Below are 23,968 nucleotides of genomic sequence, written 5' to 3' on the forward strand. Positions count from 1 at the left end.
GAAAATACCATAGCTTGGGTCAGGTGCACCTTAGTCCTCAAGCTGACATCTTTGCTCTTCAACACTTTAAAAAGGTGTTGTGCAGCAGATTTGCCTAATGCAATATGTCATTTGATTTCTTGATTGCTGCTTCCATGAGTGTTGATGGTTGATCCAAGAAGAATGAAGTCCTTGACAAGGTCAATATTTTCTCCATTGATAAGAATGTTGTTTATTGGTCCAGTGGTGAGGATTTTTGTATTCTTTACACTGAGATGCAATCCATACCGAAGGCTGTGGTCTGTGATCTTCATCAGTAAGAATTTTAAGTCCTCTTCACTTTCAGTAAGCAAGGTTGTATCATCTGCTCATCTCAGGATATTAATGAGTCTTCCTCCAGTCCTGATGCCATGTTTTTCTTTATATAACCCAGTTTATCAGATTATTTGCTCAGCATACAGATTGAATAAGTATGGTGAAAGAATACAACTCTGTTGCACACCTTTCTTAATTTTAAACCATTCAGTATTCCCATGTTCTGTTAGAATAACTGCCTCTTGGTCCATGTACAGATTTCTCATGAGCACAACTAAGTCTTCAGAAATACTCATGCTTCACAATGTTATCCATAGCTTATCATGATCCCCTCAATCAAAAACCTTTGTATAGTCAATAAAGCACAGGTAAACATCTTTCTGATATTCTCTGCTTTCAGCCAAGATCCATCAGATATCAGCAATGATATTCCTCTTTCCATGTCCTCTTCTGAATCTAGCTTGAACCTCTGGAAGTTCTCTGTCAATATATGCTGGCAGCTATTTCTATATTACCTTTAGTAAAATTTCACTTGCATGGGATATCAAAGATAATGTCCAAAGATTTCCACATTGCATTGGGTCACTTCTCTTTGGAATGGGCACATATATGGATCTTTTCCAATCAATTGACCAGATAGTTGTCTTCCACATTTCTTGGCAGAGATGAGTGAGTGCCTCTCATCTGTCAAGTTTGTCATACTGTGGTGGCTTGTGAGTTGCTGACTCCTTTCTATAGTGCTGTGTAAATAGGGTCATGCAGGGAACCATGCACCAACACCACCAACACGAGGTTACAGTGTTTTTTGAGGTTTTTTCCTTAAGTTATTTTCTGCAGATTCAGTCATTATTGCATGCACCAATGCTATATTATGTTTTTGTTGTTGAATGGTATTCCTGGTATGGACATGCCAAAATTTGACCATTTATTCTTTGAAGATGATCTGGGTTGTCTATAAATTGGGCAATGATGAATGAAAGTCCTACCAACAATCATGAAAACAATGTTGAGATAATATGTTAATTATTTCTCTCTCTTTTTTTCAGTTAAACTAGTCTTCCATGCTAAAACATTGTTGTTGTTGTTAGTTGCTGTAGAGTCAGTTCCTACTCATAGCGACGCTGTGCACAACAGAACATAATAATGTCTGTTTCTGTGCCATTCTCACAATTGTTTTTATGTTTGAATCCATTATTACTGCCATTGTGTCAATCCATTTCACTGGGGGCTTCCTCTGTTACATTGATCCTCCATTTTACCAAGCATATGTCCTTCTCCAGGGACCTGCCGCCCTATGGAAACCTGTCTCTTTATATTTTCTATTATTTTCTGTGTCTAGTAGTTTTTGTAAAACTTTTGTTTTAAGATTAAGCAAATTAATAACTTCTAATTTATTATGCATAAAGTACATCATTTGTTGGTAAAATTACTTCACAAATTCTGTTAAAAAATAACTTTATTTAATAGGAAAAAAATACTTTCCCTAAAGATTCCAGATTATTACCTTGACAGTTAATTATATTTTTTATCTTTTAAATTCACTGTGAAATAACTATTTTATCCTCTTCTCATTTTTATGTCTAAAGGGCATTTTAGTCCAAATCACTTTGATTATCAGAATATCTCCTTTTGACTTCTTCTACATCTTACTTAGAAACAATTCTTTTATCTATTTATTTGAGCCAAAGCCTTGTATATAACTATGATTTATCTCCTTTCCTCAAACACCCCTAGCTAGACTACAATGGTCTAGAAGGCACAATATAGTTTGTCATGTTCCACACAGTCAAACTCTTTGCATTGTGGATAAAGCACAGGTAAATATCTTTCTGGTATTCTATGCTTAAGCCAAGATCCATCAGATGTCAGCAATGATATCCCTCATTACAAGTTCTAGTCTGAATCAGCCTTGAACCTCTGGCAGTTCTCTGTCAATATATTGTTTTAGCCATTTTGGAATTATCCTTAGAAAATTTTACTTGCATGTGATGTTAATGATCTTTTTCAATGATTTCCACATTCTGTTGGCTCTCCTAAGGATGGACAAAACTATGGATCTCTTCTAATCAGTTAGGTAGCTGTCTTCCAAATTTCCTATCAGCAAATGAAGGTTCTGAAAGCTTTACTCCATTTTTGCCATCATGGTTGTCTTCTTTGATGATACAGCTTTTCCCTAGTCATATTTTGTGTGTATTCCAACATGAGGGACTCATCATTTTGCACTGTTTCTGAAAATATTCTGTTGTGATTCATCATATTTCAATATTCAATATTCAGGTGGTATTTGTCTGTGTTCCACTGTGAATCATAAGATTTTTAGTAGTCTTTCTCTCCTTCTTTCTAGTCTGTCTTAGTCTGTATGCCCAGCTGAAACCTCTCCACTATGGCTGTATGCTACTGCTATTTAAAATACCAGTGGCATAACTTCCTGTATCACATCAACATGCAAACCACCACAGTATGAGAAACTGATGGACGAGCGTTGGCATTTGCCCTATACTATAAAATTACAAGCAGTGATTTCCCATTTATTTATTTATTTATTTATTTTTGTTTAAGGAAATATAACAACTCCAAACTACTTTTTAAATTTATTTTTGTAAGAAAGTTCTTACTTGATCTTCCAAAATGAATAGCTATTGAACTGTCCTAATTATCTGATGCTGCTATAACAGATATCCCTTAAATGAATGGGATTAACTCCCAAAACTTATTCACTCACAGTTTAAGAGGCTAGTAGTCCAAATTCAGAGTGCCATCTGTAGGGGAAGGTGTTCTGTTTGTATTCTGTGGGGAAATGTCCTTGTATCATCTGAACATATGTAAACTCATTATCCCTTGGGGAACTCCTAAAGTCTTAGCAACAATCTTAACCTGGATTGAGGAGCTTCACAGTTTAGGGACCCCAGTTCTATAGGAAGCATTTCTGTTCTACCTTGGTGGTAATAGGTCCCCCTTTCTCTACTCAATTCTCCCTTTTTTATTTCAAAAGAGATTGACTCCATTTATGATATGATCCTATAGATTGCATGGGACCTCTTTAACATCATAAAAGTGAGAATTTACAAACTATACAATAATTATATCATATTGTGGCTGATCACATCAGGTTACATCATGGAGTGATTGTATTATATCTCATCATGGGGATTACTACCTCTTCACTTCCAAACTACTAAGAATCCAGGTCCAGCCAAGGTGACGCAAAACCTTAACTATCATGCAGAATATTATAGTAGAACATATTTGCATTTTATAAACGGAACATTGTATATAAAGTATTCCTTATAGTTAAGGAGGTTTGAGTTTAATGTTCACTTACAAATGAAAAAAATATAGCAAACCATCACTTTTAAAATGGAAAATATAGATATTTATCCAAGAAAATATACTTATATTTTAATTTGTCTTCATATAAACACCTAATCAGAAATCAGATACACCTGTGGTGATTTAGCATTTAAAAATTAGTACTATGAATGCTCTGGAAGTAGCATTATTATATTCTATTACTCAATTATAGTAAATAGATTCCTAGTTTATAATTACTTAATCACCATGCAACAGATATTTAAAGAGATACATTGCCAAATATATTTTGTAACTTTAATTAACTATTGATGGATTTTGCCTTTTTAATTAAATTTTCTGCTGTTATTTTTGATGGGTTAGCTAGCACCAGTAGAGAACTTGTTTTATGGGCAAGATACAGTATTTTAATATGAAATCATCAGGCATAGTACAAAAGACAAGAGAGAAAGAAGTAAAAAAAGTATTGTAAATTAGGCTAAAAATATTGAGGCTATTTAAAAATTATAATCCTGCTATTAAAAAAATCTTGAAAATATTCTATAAATATGTACTATGTAAGTCTTATCACATTTTTCCAAGAATTTACAACATAAAATTAAAAATTTCAAAGCTATATTTGGTACAGATTGGACCCCTGGTATGTCACTCACTCATCTATGCCAAGAAAATTGGAAGAAAATTACCTGGCCAACTGACTGAAAGAGATCCACATTTGTGCTCATTCCAAAAAGAGGAGACCCAATGCAATGAGGAAATCATTAGTTTACTATGAGGACAGTGCAGTGTACAAATTGTACAGAAAGTACTGGCAAAAAAAAGGTTACAGGAATTGACAAAATTCAAATTGAAATCTTTCAACAAACTATGCAGTATTTGAAGCACTCACTCATCTGTGCCAAGAAATTTAGAAGACAGCTACCAGGACAACCAGTTGGAAGAGATCCATTATTGTGCCCATTCCAAAGAGAGGTAACCAAATAGAATGTGAAAATCATTGAAAAATATCATTAACATAATATGAAAGTAAAATTTTGCTAAAAATAATTTAAAAACTGTTGCAACAATGCATCTACAGGAAACTGCCAGATATTCAAGCAGGATTCAGAAGAGGGTGTGGAATTAGAAATATCATTGCTAATGTCAGATGGATCTTGGCTGAGATTAGAGAATATAAGACACTTACTTGTGATTTATAGAAAATTAAAAGGCTTTTAAATGTGAATATCATGAAAAAGAATGAATTTGATCTGAAATTGATTAAATTGGTCTGAAATTGATCAAACATACAATCAGGATGCATTGTTAATTACTGGTGACAGCAGTTACACTGTGAAGAATGGATATTCCAAAACAGTTAGTTATGATCCTGAGGATCCTCAGATCAAAAGGCAGTCTTTATAATAGAACAAGGGGATACTGACCAGTTTTAAATACAGACAGTTGTGAGTGATGATTGTATCCTTTCACCATACTTATTTACTCTGTATACTGAGCAAATAATGAAAAAAACTGGATTATATAAAAAGTGTGGCATCAGTATTGGAGAAGAGTCATTAACTGCCTATGATACGTAGATGATAAAACCTTGCTTGCTAAAAACAAAGAAGGGTTTTACTGATGAAGATCTTCAATGTGGATTGCACCTCAATATAAAGAAAACAAAAATCCTCATAACTGGATCAGTAAATAACATCATGATAAATGGAGAAGAGATTGAATTTGTCAAAGACCTCATTTTGCTTAGATCTTCAATTAGCATTCATTAAACAGTAGTCAATAAATCACACAACATGTTGCATTAGTAAATGCATCGTTGCATTAGTAAATGCATCATTTTCTATGCATCATTGATGCTCTTCACTCTTCTTTGCTTCCAGATGGAGAAATATCAATAGTTGTATCTTAAATAGTTGCTCACACCTTTTAAGACCACTGTCACTACTCACCAAAATAGAATGTAGAACTTAGTCTTTGAGGACCCTGTTACACCAATTGACCTTGATGTCCATATTATCCTAATCACCCAGGCCCAGTGACTTGTTGAGAGCCATGGAGTCAGTTCTGTCTCATAGCAACTCTATATATGATTTCCAAGGAGCAGTTGGTGGGTTTGTTCTGCTGACATTGTGATTCACAGGCCAGTGCTGGTCCTACTGTGCCACACCTGGCCAAGTGACTGCTTTCCTCAAAGCGTTTGGTTAAGGCTGAAAGTTTACATATCTTTACTCTCTATTTTTTCTATTACATGCATGGATATATTTATAGCACAAACATGTATGTAGAAACATTATCTGCCTAAACTATATATGATCATGAATACAGTCCCTTCCACCTACTCATCCCTATTCATATTGCCTGTCTGCCTATATAATATATTCACTTGTAGATTAATGGTTTTATTACTTATAATGCAGGGCTGTGTAAGTAATAATATTTATCTTTCTTGTTTGTAATTCTGTCCATGTCTATCACTTTTTAGTGATATTGTGCCAATCACCCCCTTGCTGTATATTTCCTTCCCATTCACTTAAATTAATATGTCTATTGTCTCCTGGTGTAGTGTATTGCTGTAGAATAACTACTAGACTGAGAACTACAAGGTTGGCAGATCAAACCAAACAGCTTCTCATCGGAAACTGTTTACAGGATCAGTATGAGTCAGAACAGACTCACCTGCATTTAACAACAATAACTATCTCCCTAATGATTTGCCCTCCCTTCATCTTCCATCCCTGTTTATTAAGTGCTGTAAAGTCAGTTCTGACCCAGTATAGGGTTTCCAAGGAGTGGCTGGTAAGCTTGAACCATGTGTAGTTCAAACCAATCTTGCAGTCCAGCACATTAACCAGCAATGCCATACCAGTATTCCTCTACTTCTGGTAATTATCAGAAAATTTTTTTCTGTACCTAAAGCTTTCCTTGACTTTTTATAATAGTGGACCCATAGCAATATTTACCTCTTTTGTTCCCTTATTTTATTCATAATGCACTAATCATTTAAGAGCAACAGTAGTTAAAATTGTTACAACTTTAGTGTGAATTAAAGTAGTGACACCAAATTGAATTAGTAGATACATAAGACCATAGAGTCAGAATAAAAATTTAAATGAAACATTTCCTTTAATTTAAAAATATTTGTGCTAGATAAAGCTATGACATCTCCCTCCCTATCCCATACCACTCCCTCTACACCCCCAAAAAATACCACATCATGATCCCAGGAATTTGTGACTATATCACAGTACATGACAAGAGAAAAAAATAAAGTTTCATATGAAATTAACATTATAGTCAACCCACCTTCAGATAAATATATCATTCTGAATTATCTAATCTGACCCAACACAATCACAGTGATTATGTGAGAGAGTGAGTCAAAGAGTCGGTGTCTGATAAAAGAGATGTGAGAATGACTCCTACAGCCAGTGATACCTTTGAAGAAGGGAAGGAATCATGGACCAAGTGATACAGAAATTCTCTAGAATCTCTAAAAGCCAAGAAAACAAATTCTTCTTTAAAGATTCCAGAAAGAATGCAGCTTTACTGACAATTTAATTTTTAGCCTAGTAATACATATTTCTTGGTTTGATATTTTAGGATAAGCACTAGACTATCCACAAGGTCAGTGATTCCAATTCACCAGCAGTTCCTTGTAAACACTTTAAAGGGTTACTATGATGTAGAACTCACTCCTTGACACTTAACAGCATAACAAATACCCATTTCATAACTTCAAGTTTCAAAATGTATATTATTTTAAGTCACTAACATTGTAGTAATTTGTTTCAGCAACAAAATAAACCAATACACCTTCCATGACAAAAAGGTAAACATTATTATTATTAAATCTCAACCATTTTATTGTTAAGTGCCATTGAGTCAGTTCAACTTATAGCAACTCTGTATAGGGTTTCCAAGGAGCTACTGGTGAGTTTGAAGTGTCCATCTTGTGGTTTGCAGTCCAGTGCTGATCTAGCAGCTCCACAGTACATGCCTTTTAAAAAAAAATCTGTAACAAAAGAAGTATGCATGATGCAATTGTGCTCCATTCCAAAGAAGAATACTACATCTTACAAAATCCCTTGTTCAGTTGTTTGCACTGTGAGGTACAATAGTCACTTATTTCATGGAATGGCAGTTTTACTTGAAAAAACTATTGACAATCTTGTTCACTGAGAATTTTGTATTCAGAAAACATTTTCTCCAAAATGACCAAAGTGAACTTATCACTTTAAAGAAAGCAACTGATGGTATTTACTACTAATCACGAAATTTGAACTTTCAAGTGAAATTTAGAGTATTGGAAATCATGTATTGACATTATGAGCTTGACAGTTTCTTAGTTCTTAAAAAACTTTGAGGAAGATGTCAGTGGTGACATTAAAATGTGATATTTGATTCTATACAATGTATTAAAATTTGAAAGCTCTGTATAACTAAGTAAGCTATTATTTGTTTCCAAATGGACAATACATGACTCTTTCTAAAGCATTCATGATTCACTATCTATTAAAAATTAAGGGAAAACCAATGCATTTTTACATAAATGACCATGTCATTGATGTGGTTTCAGATTTTTTTATTGCAACTCATTTTTAAGAAATCTCCATTTGCTTGTGTTGACTAGCAAAAGAGAATGTCCACACTTTTCTGAAAAGGCTACCAAAATACTTACACATCTGTGAGGCAGAATTGTATTTTATATCTCAATTGAAACAACGTATTAGAATAGACTGAATGCAGACTCACATGTCAGAATAGAGTTGCCATTAGGTGCTAGGCTGTTAACCACAAGGTCAGCTGTTCAAAATCTCTACCTATTCTGCAAGAGAAAGATGAGGCTGTCTGCTTCCCTAAAGACCTACAGTCAAGGTAAGCTTATGTGGGGCCACTATTGGTTGAAATCACCTTAACGGCAGTGGGTTTGGTTTGATTTTTCTATGAAGCCAGTAATAACTGATATTTACAAATATGTAAAATAATTCAACTTTAGGGTAAACACTAGACCACAAGGTTAGTTTGATATTATTTGTTTCCAAATGGCCAATACATGATTTTTCAAAATCATTCATGATTAGCTATCTATTAAAAATTAAAGATAAACCAATGCATTTTTTACAAAAATGATCATACAGCCTTTCCTCAGAAATCCTATGAGTCAGAACTGACTTGATGTCACTAAACAACAAAGTAATGCCATCCTTCTATTATTTCTGGAAAAGTTATTTTTCATTAAGAGTGTTATTTACGTGTAAGACCATATATTGGAGTTGTTTTTTGTTGTTGTTGGGTTTTTTTTGTGTGTGTTTTTTTTTTTTTTTGGTGAATTAATATAATTTTTTCAAATTTAAATTTATATTATAATATATATCAGTATATGCAACTCATATGCAAAAGTTCTTTGGGGTCTTCAAAAACTTTACTAGAAATAGTAAAGAGATCCTAAAACCGATATACCTAAAAACTTATCAGACTCCAAGAATATTCTTCTTTGTAAACTTGCCATATCAGATTATTGATAAAGCAGTTGTTGATTTGTTGTTATTTGCTGTCATGTCTTCTGAAGGAAGTGTGTAGGAACAAAATTCACACTTCAACCAATACTTTAATCAGAATATTGATCTCTTGTTAACCCACTGAACTTTAGATTTGCTTACTGTTTACCACAAGGAGGACTGGGATAATTCTAAAGAGTCCCATTTATCATAGTCAATTAAAGCTAAGTGGCTTCAATATGCCCATGAAAAGTGCAAAGACAACATGCTCAGTTACACATAATTTCAGTCACAATCTCCATACCAATTATGAATCCAGGTAACATCTATTTTATCATCTCTGTAGTCAAACTTTCGTTGTTTTACAGCACCTCTTCCTTTGTTCCTTTGACTACATCATCTCCATGCCCAAACAGGTTCATCTCAACATTTTCATATCCCAACCCCCAATCTTCTTCCCTGGAAATAGCTGCATTGATATAAAATAGCTTTTTTTTTTTTTTTTTTTTTTTTTTTTTAACAGCCACTTAACTAATCTAGCAGGTCTCTTACTTCTGCTTGACTATTTTCTTGACTTATCAAAAGGAAAATTAAAGTGTTCAAGATTGGGTGCCACTCCCACCATAAGACCTAGTGTTTCTATATCAATGGTATTAAGGTCAGTGTTTCTCACTTATCATTTAAAAGTCAGATTACAGTGATTTGTATCCCAATCCCATTCTAATTATTGAATGCAATATTCCATTTGTGGAGGGGCAATGAATGGGGCAGTTCTACCTTTCAGGGCAGGTTTGACAAATCCTTGACTTTACCACAGCAAATTAGCTGTTATAGTCTCTGAGCTGCAGGAAATTTGCACTCACAGGGGATCAATGTTGTTGTTGTTAAGTGCCGTTGAGTCGGTTCTGACCCACAGCAACCCTGTATAGGGTTTCCAAGGAGTGACTGGTGAGCTTGAACCACAAACCTTGCAGTTTAAACAGCTTTGCAGTCTGGCGCATTAACCCACAGCACCACACCAGGACTCCAAGGGGATCAATAGTCTACTCAAATTATCATTGCATTCTGTGATGCTTAAGATGTATATTTTAGCCACTGATCACTCACTAATTCTGAGTTCATTTCAGTAATAATTTACTGGACTTCAGTTACTTTATTCTGTAAAATGTACAAATTCTTTAGTTTCAACTGCCTACTGACTAATCAAGTTCAGTCGTCATCTGATTTGATCAACAGTTATCTGCATATTCTTTCAATAATTAATGGTCTTCTGTAAGTTACTTAATGCCATCTTCTCAGTAAGTTCAAAGTAAAAATCCTTTCTGGTGATAGTAAACCCTGGTGCCCTAGACCATAAAGTCAGCTTGAACTGCAAGGCTGACAGTTACAATTCACCAGTTGCTCTTTGGAAGTCCACTAGAGGATTGCTATGAGCAGGAACCAACTCAATGGCACTTAACATCAATAACAACATTATCTTCTCTTATGTTAAGGTCTCACTTTCACCAGTATTATTAGCAACAAGAAGTCCTTGTGGTTTACAAATAGTTAACATACTTGGCTGCTAACTAAAGGTTGAAAGTTCAAATCCATCCAGATATGTCTCAGAAGAAAAGCCTGCAAGTCTAATTTTGAAAAATAAGTTTTTGAAAACCCTGTAGAGCAAACTGCTATGCTGACATACATTGGATTGCGATGCTTTAGAATTTTTTTATGTTTTTATATATAACGGAAAGGGAACTGGGTTTTGATCTTCTTTGATTCTGAATTCTATCACATTTCACTACACTTAGCCAATTCACCTAGATAAAGCCTCTCTAATCAGTATTCCACTCGTAAGATGTGTTCACTATAATTAGCCGTAAAAAGTCATCACCACTCATATAATAATTCCAAAGGCAGCCAGTCTGGTGTCAAATGATTAGCATATTTTTCCATGTCCTGCATTACCTTGTTAAAAATGCCTCAGTCATCTATCTTTGCATAAGATAGGAAAGACTTATTGGTATGTTAAACTAAACTAACATTGTCATGTCCCACTCATGCATGACACATGGAACCCTTTCAATTGCTCAAGCCAAAAGCTCTGATGTCATCCTTGACTTTGCTCTTTCTCTCAAACCCTCTAAATTCCATCTTCAAACTTTATCAAGGGCCTGAACATTTCTTAAAATGTCTACTGTTGTCATAGTTGCTACAGTATTTTCTAAATTATTATTACAGTAGCATCCTAATTTATCTCTCTGCAATTCCTTGTCTACCCATACCCTAACCTTAACAAGAGCAAGGACAGTGTGTTTTAATGTTGTACGTTAGTTTGTGTCACTGCTCGGTGCAATTTCCTACTCTCTCAGTATAAACGTCTAAATTCTTGTTATGAGACTCCTTGTGATCCAAGACTTGATTTCCCCGTTACATAATTCCCATACCCTTACAATTCCGTATTTTCTCCATGATCCAGCCTCATTGACCTCTGTTTTTATTAATAACCCTCCTCTAACTGTGGAATGCAAAGTCAGTTTGAACCACAAAGTCCTTGGAAACCTTCTATAGGGTCACTATGAGTTGGAACCGCCTTGAGGACACTTAACTATAACAATTCAGATACACCTGCAAATATGCACATGCATATACACATTGAGCTCAGAATTCTGTAGTTATAATTCCTTCTCCTTGGAATATTCTCTCTCAGATATTCATATGACTCATCCTCTCTCTACTTTTAAGTCTCAGTTCATCTGTGTCTTTATTATCTTATTTTATTAGTGATAACCCAAGATATAAGCTAGAGATTCCTCACCTTCACACCTGTCTTTTAATGTCTCCAGAACCCTTATTACTATCTGACCATTGTATGGTTATGGATGCATTTACTCAATTATTTGGTAAGTCTCTCACCTGTGTGGCACTGTAAGATAAATATTGGATTGGGAACCACAGGTCTGTGACTCAAACTCACCAGCTGCTCCTCAAAAACCCTATATAGGGTCGCTATGAATCAACTCAATGACATTTAACTAACTTAACCTGTTTAAAATGAAAATTCTTTGAAGCCAGTGACTTCAGTTTTGTCTCTTGTACTCCATTGCAATTCCTAGTCACTGGAATAATTAGCAAATCAAATATTTGTGGAACAAATGAATGGATGCTTGCATAAATTAATGAATAAATTAATAAGTAACTGATTTTTAGAAGTAGGTCTAGATATTAATATTATCAAACATTTCCCCACATAATTGAATAAAAGACAAATAATCTGCTGCACAGGAACTTTTTAAAGTGTTGAAGAGCAGAAATGTCAACTTGAGGACTAAGGTGCACCTGACCCAAGCCATGGTATTTTCAATAACCTCATACGGATGCGAAAGCTGGACAGTGAATAAGGAATATTGTAGAAGAATTGGTGCCTTTGAGTTGTGGTGTTGGAGGAGAATACTAGGGGTGCAATGGACTGCCAAAAGAACCAACAGATCTATTTTGGAAGAAGTGCAGCCAGAGTGCTCCTTGGAGGCCAGGATGGCTAAGCTTCATCTCTCATACTTTGGACATATTGTCAGGAGAGAACAGTCGCTGGAGAAGGATGTCATGCTGGGTAAGATGGAGAGTCAGAGAAAAAGAGGAAGACCGCCAACGAGATGGATCAGCCAGGTGGCATCATTGATGGCGTCAAGTGTGGCAGCAGTGGTGGGGTTGGCCCAGGATCGGACATTGTTTTGTTCTGCTGTGCATGAGTCAGTTCCGACTCGATGGCACCTGACAACAATAATGCCTTGTACCACTATCTTCTTTTGGTGTGCTCTTTCTCAAACATAGAAGATAAGCAACTCTGAAATTCTCTTCAAATAACATTTAATGCTGGTATTTATTTCAGAAATTTGTTGGGTCTGTTGATCCAAAACCCAAAACTAAGCAGTTTTCATTGAGTCAATTCCAAATCATGGCAACCCATGTTTGTCAGACTACAGTAGATCTTCACAGAGCTTTCTATGGATATAGAAATAGTCCTGGTGTGGTGTGATGGGTTAAGGCATTAGACTGCAAGATCAGTTTGAACCACAAGGTTAACAGTTCAAGCTCACCAGGTGCTCTTCAGAAACCCTATCCAGGGTAGCTATGGATTGGAACTGACTGGATGGCACATAACAACAACAACAACAACAAAAGTAAATTACCAGGCCTCTCTTCCAAGTTATGTTTGGGTTTTAGTAAGCAAGTCATTTTGCACAACACATTGATATATCCAGTGTATTCACACACACACTCACCCATCTATAGCTACAGCTACAACTACAGTCATCTATGTATCTATTGATTGTCTGTTTATCTATCTATCTATCTATGGTTGTTGGGTGTTGGGCTGTTAACCACAGGTCATTGTTTCAAACTACCAATGGCTCCTCAGAAGAAAGGTGAAGCTATCTGCTCCTGTAAAGATTACCAATCTCTGAAATCCTACATAAGGTTGCTGTGAGTCAGAATTGACTTAGTGACAGTGAGTTTGGTTTTTGGTTTTATACACATAGTTTATTTTGATTCTAAGATTTTAATTAATTCATTTAGATTCTAATCTATTTCTGAAATAAAGTTTTCTCGCAAAAGTCATGACACTTTTTTTTCCCTTGAAGTACATAAAGAAAAATACCTATAATGCATAAACATAGAAAATAATGTCTTTTTACAAAGGTAAGACAAACTATTAAAAATGGATCAACAAATGTGCTAATATTAATATTAAAACTCCTATATGGCAGAAGTAAATTAACAAGGGAAAAAGTAAGCCACATTCTGAGAGAAGATATTTTTAAAGATAATTTATATAATGAAGTAATACTGTTTGTAATAGTGAGGAGCATTAAAGCAACCTGTCTCACAGTAGGTAATAGTTAAGCTGGAGTTTATACAACACTGCTGCTAAAATAAAATTTAGTAACATTTAACAAAGTATATAAATCTCAAAACAACTTTGACTAAAGAAAAATAAGTTACAGAAGTATATGTATGTATGATACCACTTATGTAGTTTAGAAAAGAACAGCCGCATATATTATATAAGTTTGTATGAAAATGATACATAATAGTTTTCTCTAGAGAAGGAGAAAATGAGGAATACAGACTAAAACTTTAAAAATATCTGTGCTGATTCTTTACTAAAAAGATGCAGCTAGTTGAAATGTAACAAAGTTCAACTTTCTTGATGAGTTTTTAATCCATTTCAGTATCTCTGGCATTTTAAAACAATATCAAACTTATAGGAAAGTACAGTTTAAATAAGTTTTCCTAAGAAAACCCAACAACAATCAACACTGGCATTGCTGGCATTGAGTTGATTGTGTATAGATAGGGTTTCTAAGGCTAACAGAAAGTTTCTTCTTTTTCCCACAGAGTTACTGGTGGATTTGAACTGCTAACACTGGTGTTAGCTTTCCACTGTTTATCCTATGGAGACATCCATTTGAAAATGATGTCCCATCAACCATAATAAATGCTTTAATGTATAATTCATTCATAGGTATTCGGTGGTTTCTAGTTTAACCATTTAATAAAGAAATTATTCCTGGTACGGCTCTATGGGTTAATGTGCCAGACTGCAAAGTCATTTGAACTGCAAAGTCAGCAGTTCAAGCTCACCAGTTTCTCCTTAGAAACCTTATACAAGGTTGCTATGTGTCGGAACTGACTTAACAGCACTTAACAACAACAACAAAAGGAAATTAATGTTGATGAATAGTTATTTTGGGTATTATTGTTGTTACTTGTTGTTACTAAGTGACTTCAAGTCGGGTCTAACTCTTAGCAACCCTGTAAAGGGTTTCTGAGGGGCATCTGATGAGTTTGAACTATTGTCCTTGTAGTTTAACCCAACTTTATAGTCTATTGCATTATCTTGTAACCCCAATTCGCAGTGAATTTTATCCTCTCAAGAAAAATCCAGTCTAGAATCTCATATTACATCATCATTTTTACTTTGTTGTTTTTGTTAAGTGTCCTGGAGTTGGTTCGACCCATAGCCACCCTTTATACAGTTTCTGCGGAGTGGCTGATGCGTTTGAACAAGTACCTTAAAATAGATAGTTTCTTCAGCCTTTCCTAACTCATAAAATGGACACAATGATAATAGGCCAGCAGTTTGGGTCAGTGGCGCCCTGGTAGTGCAATGGGCTAAGGGTTGGACTGTTGACAAAAAGGTCTGTTTTTGAACCCACGAGCCGCTCACTCCAAGGGATAAAGATGAGACAGCTTCTTTAAACATGTCTAGCAAATCCTATGGAATAGTTCTGCTCTGCTCGCTAGGGTTGTTATGAATCAGAATCCACTCAACATCAGTTGGTTAGTTTGCTCAGCACCACTCAATTTGGATGTGTTTAATCTTTTTCTTATGATTGTTGTTGTTAAGTGCCATTGAGTATTCTCCAACTCATAGCCACCCTGTATAGGGTTTTCGAGGAGTGGCTGGTGAGTTTGAACCGCGAACTCTGCAGTTCAATCTGACCTGGTGGTCCATGGTTTATCCTATGGCGCCACACCAGGACTCCTTTCTTATGAGTATTGTTCTTCTTATGTGCCCTCAAGAGGGTTCTGACCTATCGTGACCTTGTATATGGTTTCTGAAGAGCAGCTGGTGAGCTTGAATCACAACCTTGTGGTTCAAACCGACTATGTAGTCCAGTGCATTAACCCTCAACGCCATACCAGGACTCCTTACCTGTGGCAGGAATAGTATACAAGTATTTTTGTTTTGTTTTCTCATTTTACCTTTTTAATTTATCCACAGATCCTACTGTTGACAGGCAGTTGAGTTATTATGACTTTGAAGCAATTAAGAAGAAATCTGAGAGTATCTTTCTTTAAGACTTTGGTTGTATTTATAAGTGGAATTGTAGCCTTAAAGGGAGCCAATGGTGTCACTATACAATAAATATTGGACTGCTAATCTCATTCTCTTTCAACTTAAAATGCTTCTCAGGTGACTTCTTATAATTTATATGTTAAAGGCTTATGTTTATTGTGAATGTGGTGAGTTTCTTTTTATATGTGGTCTTTCTGCCCCATGGTTTATAATTCTGACAAAAATAATTGAAGTTGTCAAGGACTTCATTTTCCTCGGATCAACAATCAATACTCATGGAAGCAGCAACCAAGAAATCAAACGATGTATTGAATTAGGCTAATATGTTGCACAAGACATTTTTAAAGTGTTGGAGAGCAAAGATGTCAGCTTGAGGACTAAGGTGCACCTGACCCAAGCCATGGTATTTTCAATAACCTCATATGCATGTGAAAGCTGGACAGTGAATAAGGAAGACCATAGAAGAATTGATGCTTTTGAGTTATGGTGTTGGCAGAGAATATTGAAAATGACATGGGCTGCCGAAAGAACCAACAGATCTGTGTTGGAAGAAGTGCAACCAGAGTGCTCCTTGGAGGCCAGGATGGCCAAACTTCATCTCTCACACTTTGGACATATTGTCAGGAGGTCCAGTTGCTACAGAAGGATATCATGTTTGGTAAGGTGGAGGGTCAGAGAAAAAGAGGAAGACCCCCAGCAAGATGGCTTGGCAAAGTGACAGCATCAATGGGCTCAAGTGTGGCAACAATAGTGAGGCTGGCCCAGGATCAGGCAGTGTTTTGTACTGTTGTACATAGGGTTGCTATGAGTCAGTACTGACTCAATGGCACCTAACAACAAGAGCTTGCCTTGTGATTGGTCAGTTTTATGTACCTCACAGGGACTGATCAATCTACTATGCAAATGTTGTTGTTGTTGTTATGTAATGCCATTGAGCCAATTCTGACTCATAGTGACCCTGTTTATGGTTTCTAAGGAGCAGCTGTTGAGTTTGCAGTCCAGTGCTAATGCTGCTGTGCCATATCAGAAGTCCATTATGCAAATAGAGTGTGTAAATCAACTATAGGATGAAGTTACCCTGTGGGAATTGATTGATTGCAAATTAAATGACTGTGCCCTACCAAGGGAATTGGTCAGGTCATAGTCTGGTTGGAGGTCCATGGCTTGAAATTAGCAAGAGGTAGGCTTACATAAGGACCAATTGCACAAAGGTTTAAGGAGACCTCAAGAAATTCTAGGGTTGAGCAATGATTTGGTCCAAAGACCAAACTAATGCTGAGAAATTCCCTCACACAAGAGCAAGAACTGTAACATTGGAGACAGCACAAGATGGGAGAAACATCAGAAGCCAGTTGAGTGCAATAAAACACAAAAGATGATAGCAGTATGAGTGGTGGAACCAGAAGATCAGCATGAGGCAGCTACAATGGGCTTACCAATCACAGTATAAGAGACAACGTACCTTTGCACAAAAGTGTAGCGTTTTTGGGTAGGCACTGGAACACTAACTACAAGGTCAATGGCTCATACCCATCAGCCATTGTTTGGCAACACTTTTCAGGTTGAAACTGACTCAATAGCACTCAACAACAAATTGCTGGTGAAGTAGGTCAGGTGCCTCCAGACATTTGTAAGCAGTGATAAAGAACTATAAAGCTTGCATGACCAAGGACACAGTAAAGAGAAGGACCTGTTGCCTGAGCGTATAACTGAGAAGACGCTGAGAGTAGTTTTGATTGACACTTCCAAAGTAAAGAACTCTCTGGTCTCCTGAGTCATATCCTGTTACTTCCAAGATAATCCTGAGTTATAGTCTGTTATTTCCCCCAAACAGACCACATAAATATGAGAAGTGTTTGGAAGTTCTGTGTGGTCCTTGTAACAAATTATCAAACCAATCAGAGAAGTAGAGTACCATGGTTTGAAGCAGAGGAGAAGACAGAGGTCAGAAAAGCTTGGAATGTTGCAGGGTGAAGGTGTATGTCTGACCTACATCTCACAGAAAACATCTTTGTGCTAATACCAATTCTCTTCCTCCCTTGAGGACATAGATGAGGTCTGACACTACAAGGTTACAGTGGCAATCTGATTTTCTTCCACAGATACTGGAATTCATCTTACAGTAAAGTCACCACATTGTATTTGGCTCAAACTTAACACATATGCACTAATAAAAATGAATACAGAAATATATATGTAAATCAAATTTGCATACAACTTTTCCCTTTGTGATGTTTTTATCTGGCTAACTTCTAGTTGATCCTTAGAGCTCAGCACAGCTACTACTTATTACAGGAGTACTCCACCAACATTTGTAGAGTTACATTTCATAAATTCAATTCTGTCTTCCCTTATATCAATTGCCAACATTAATGAAAGAAAAATTTTGCAAAGACCTATTGTTAAGATTTGGAGGCATGGTGTTGTTTAAGAAAGATACTTTTAAATATAGAGTTTATTTTACACATCAAGTTTTATATTTTGTTGACTAATGTTTTGATTTAATTAACAGACAAACTAATACAATCCAAAAACTTAGTGATGTCAAGTCAATTTCAATTTATAGGACAGACCCTGTAGAATTGCTTTTTAGAATTTCTAAAGCTGTAAAATCTTTATAGAAACAGACTTCCTCATATTTCTCCTGCAAAGTAGCTGGTAAATTCAAATTGCTGACTGTTTGCTTAGAAGTCCAATGCTTAACCCACTGCACCACCTGGATTCTTTCCATTTTACAAACACTGTATAGCAATTACCATGCATCAGACATTATTACTATTATTTGAAGATGTTAGCTTATAACAAATCTGTTGCTTGACGGTGTACTAGGCACAAAGGCTGTATAGACCCTCTTCAGCTAAAGCACAGAAGATGAAACAGATCCAGCAGATGGTTCTGGACATGGTTCTAGAACTCTGAACTTCAGGTAAAAGGATAAATCAGTGGATTGAATGCTTACTGGGAGAAAGAATTTGAACAGACGCAAGAAAAGAGGTGACTTCTGGTTGGGGCAGCCAACATCATCTAATGTAGCCATTCTGAATGGCAGTGAGTGTATTGATAGACAAGAGAGCATTCCAATTACAGAAGCCTGCCTATGACTTCCAGAGACAAAGAAGACAGCAACTGAAGCCATACAGCCAAGCCACAAATGCACCCTCTAAAATCCTACCAATTGGGCAAGAGCCAATAACAGCTATTATACACCAGAGGAGCATCTACAACCAAGATCTGCTTAAAACACTCTGAACTGAATGTCCAAAAAGTGAACAGAGAAGCCCATCTTCTGATCACACCTACCAAGAGGCAAATGGAGAATGCTTAAGAATACACTAACATACATTCATCAAATTAATACAAATACAACACCACAATTCCTAAAAAGCAGCAAAAATATCTCCTCATGTGCAGAAATAGAGCAGAGTCCCTCAAGCAAATGAAAACTGGAAGAGCTAGAACATTTTTTTTTTTTAGGGAGAAGAGGCACTGGAACTACCTGAAAAAGAATTCAGGAGAATGATATTGAGGTATATCCACATGTTCCACAGAAAATAAGAAAGACAGAAAAGCACCACAGGAACAATTCAACAAAACAGATAGAGCATTGGAGACAATACAAAACCTGAAAACAGAGGTCCAGGTGATCAACACTAAAATTTCAGAAATGGACAATCCACTAACAGGGCAAAGAACTAATATTGATTCAATGGATGCCAAAATTAATAAGATTGAAGATAAATCTCTCACTACTGCTAAGATAGAAAAAAAAAAAATGAAAAAATCTGAAGAAAGCTTAAGATTCCTGTGACACAACATGAAGAGGAATAATCTACGGGTGACTGGAATTCCAGAACAGAAAGATACAAAGAAAACCACAGAAAAGAGAGACAAAGAGCTTCTGAAAGAAAATTTTCCAAACATCTTACAGATGAGAAGATAAGTATTCAAGAAGCTGAACTCACCCAGCAAGATGGACCCCAATAGAAAATCACCAGCACAAATCATAGTCAATCTCTTTAAAATTGAAGATAAGAATCCTAAAAGCAGTGAGGGAAAAATGAAATGTTACCTACAAAAGAAAACCAATAAAACTAAGCTCTTATTTCTCAGTAGAAACCATGCAGGCAAGAAGACAATGTACACAATTCTGAAAGAAAAAAAAAAAAAAATGCCCACCAAGATTCATATATACAGCAAAGCTGTCCATTCAAAATGATGACAAAGTTAGAGCATTCCAAGATATACATTAATAAAAGTTTTTTTTGTGAAAATCAAGCCAGTGCTCCAAAAGATACTAAAGGTTGTTATTTGGACTGAGAACCAACAAGAGTAGACAATACCAGAGATTGACATATGTGGCAACACCACCTGGAACTCTGTCCAGATATGGAAGAGTCCAGAGCAGAAGAAAACTTCAAGACTGAAAATCAGTGATCTGGGATGCCAGTCTATGTTCAGAACAACTGCAATGTGAAGGAAGGGAAAGTATAGTCATAGAGATCCAGGGTGTGAGGTGGTCAGACAGATTTCAGCATAAAATAGATTGCTTTTAAAATAAGGGAGAAATTAATAAAGTACAGAGTAACCTCAAAGAAATATAATACACCTTCATATCAAATCAAGAAAAGGAAAATCCAAGAATATTTTAGAAACATTAATAACATGAAATTTACAAGAAAAATCACATACACACAAACAGTTTAGCACAGGAAAGCATGAAGAACAAAACAACCAGCAGCTCCACAAAAAAAGTCAACAGCAAAATGACAGCAATTAATCCACACCTATCAATAATTACACTAAACGTGAGTGGATCAAATGCACCAGTCAATAGACATAGAGTAACAGAATGTTTAAGAAAACAAATCTGCAAGAGAGATGCTATTGTTGTTGTTATGTGCCATGGAGTCAGTTCCAACTCATAGCAACCCTGTACAGGATTTCCAAGGCTGTAAATCTTTATGGGAGCAGAAAGCCTCATCTTTCTCCTGCGGAACAGGTGGTATTTTCGAACTGCTGACCCTGAGGTGAGCAGCCTGATTCATAACCACTACAGTACCAGAGCTCTTTGTTTCTAGATCATAGCTATACCTAATATAAGCTATTATTTAAAATATGTGCTATTATTGTTAAGTGCCATTGAGTCGGTTCCAACCCATAGTGACCCTGAAAAGCGTTTTTGAGGCTATAAATCTTTATGGGAGCAGAAAGCCTCATCTTTCTTCCACGGAGCAGCTGGTAGTTTCGAACTGCTGACCTTGTGATTCGCAGCCCAATTCATAACCACTATACTACCAGAGCTCCTTGTATGCTATTAGGTATAGCTAAATAAGGGTGGCAAGATATATACTATTAGATATAGCTAAAGATGGGCGTGGGACACCCATTTTACAGATGAGGAATCTGAAGTGAGGAATGTAGAGTTCACTGGTGGCATCCCAACAAGTAAATGGTAAAGTCAAGATTTGAGCAGTCTCTAGCTCCCGAATTTTGCCCTTTCAGTCACCATATCATACTGTCTTCTATGATCTAGAATCAAAAGATCTTTTATTTTAGGAGGGATCTCGTGTATTAGAAAATTAAAAGTAACATGTCTTCCTTTTCAATTACTATTTTAATAAGTTAGAGGTTATATTCTTAGAATGTAATAGGCAGAAACTCAGATATTTTTAGTATCTACTATGATCTTTTTATGGGTTAGAAAAATGAGCTCTGAGAAGGTGAAAAACCTTGCCAAGGTCACCCAATTAGCTCACAGTAAAATGGGGACTAGATCCCAGGTGACCTGAGTGGTGAAGTCTACCATCTCAGTCGTTTGGGAAATAATTTCTGAATGATTATACCTCTGGAACATTTTTTAATTATCAGTCAAGAGAAATAACCTTGTAGCTGTTCAAAGTATCCTTGTGAAATGCTGCTACAGAAAACATGGGAAGCTTATATTTGAAAGATGAAATTGAAAGTTTGCTCCTATTTGTATTGAGTAGTGAACATTTAAAAATTCAATTTATCCAGGAAATATTTATAGGATAATAAGTCAGCTTTAAATTCAAAAGGAAAAAATATCCAAGAACTTGCCTGTGAACAACCCAAATTAAAATAATAAAACAATATCTGAAAGAAGAATAAAAGCCAGTCTCCATGTGAAAGCGTTAAGATATGCTAATGAAGCCATGAAGTCTGTTCAGTATGCTAACATATCCTTCAAAACAGGATGCCCAAGATGAGTACCAAATGAAACTGATTGACTTTGAGCATAAGAGTCACAACACAGGCTAATTTTCTTCTGTAAATGCAACTCAAACTACATGATGGATGTAGCATAAATGAATTTAAACAACACTACTTTATGATATACAGTGCCTACTACCCTAATGCAGTTGCTGAAAAGTGAAATATTTATCACTTAATATTGTCAGTTATTGTATATATTTTCAGGCTAAACTAACAGCAGAGCATACCTGTATTAATGGAAAAGTTACATCACTGAACTACAAAAAGAAAAGAAACATTTTTCTTAGCAATGTTATTTCTTCTTGTTTTAAACTCATGCCTCCCCCCTTTAAAAAAAAATAATAATGTCTTAATGTATGTGGTCTGAGGTTTTTGACAGAGAGAGATTTTGAATAGTTCATTCTTCATTCCATTACATATTGTTTAGATAAAACTACAGATTATGTAAAGCTTAAATTTTACTTGTTATTTTCTCCTCCTTTGTAACTACTTTTCCAAAACTTTCTTAAATCAGCCATCCATAACTTTAAGAAAACAGCTAGAAAATTAGATAGATTCATGCAGTCTTAAGAAGTAATTATACTAATAATTGAGAACTAAAGAGCTGAATGCCTATTTTTTTCTCAAGAGTATTGGAGTTTTGAATGGGAACTCTACATTTATCCTAAACAGAATATTAAGGCTAATCAAACTTGATTGTACAAAACAATCACCTGGGAATTGTTTATAAGTGGTGACCCAAGAATACCAGATAATTTAATTCAGCAGGTTCAGGATATGACAGAGGAAAATACATTGTAATAAGCCTCCAAATGATTCAGATGCAGATGGCCCAAAGCTGCCCTTTGAGAAAGTTTGTAATAAAAAAAGCTGGCACCAGGATAGCAGTGGTAGCAGACACTTTGGGTAATTATTCTGTAATCTTCATTATTAAAGTGATTTGTGAGAATAATTGTTAATATCACCAGGAGGAGATAAAATTAACCTATATGACGTATGTTATTATATAATAGTATTGGTGGTGATGGTTGTGAGCTGTCAAGTTAGTTCCATCTTATAGCTGCCCTTTGTAAGATTTTCTGAGGTTATAAATCTTTACCAGGGTAGAAAGGCTCAACTTTTCTCCCATGGGACGTCTGGTAGATTTGAATTGCTGACATTTCACTTACCAGCCCAATTCGTAATCTACCCGGGCTCCTTATTGTATGATAGCGCTGTTGTTAAGTGCCCTAGTTGGTTCCAACTCATAGTGACCCTGTATAGGGTTTTCAAGGAGCAGCTGGTGGATTTGAACTGACGACCTTGTGGTCTGCAATGCTGTTCCTTCAGCACCAATGCTGATCCCACAGCACTACACCAGGAGTCCATTATACGATATTGATTTTGTTAAGTGCCGACTGGTCTGTTCCAACTCACAGAGACCCTGTAAAGGGTTTCTCAGGAGTGACTGGTGAATATCAGCTGCCGATCTTGCAGTTCAAACCGACCTTGCGGTCCAGTGCATTATCTCACAGCACCAAGCTAGAAGAACAGAAATACCCATTGGCCATATCTCCTGGTGTGGTGCTCCTTGGTTCAAATCAAGGTTGTTTTGAACCTCAAGGTCAGCTGCTCAAACTTACCAGCCACTCTTCGAAAACCCTATACAGGATCGCTATGAGTTGGAACTGACTCCACAGCACATAAAAACAACAACTATTGGAGATAGCATACAATTGTACCTGCTGAACATAAAATAGGGAGTAAATGAGATATTCTATTAGAAAAGGTGCATTCTCAGTCATTT

The sequence above is a fragment of the Chrysochloris asiatica genome, unplaced genomic scaffold, assembly GCF_000296735.1.
Source record: "Chrysochloris asiatica unplaced genomic scaffold, ChrAsi1.0 scaffold00009, whole genome shotgun sequence".
Lineage (NCBI taxonomy): Eukaryota > Metazoa > Chordata > Mammalia > Afrosoricida > Chrysochloridae > Chrysochloris > Chrysochloris asiatica.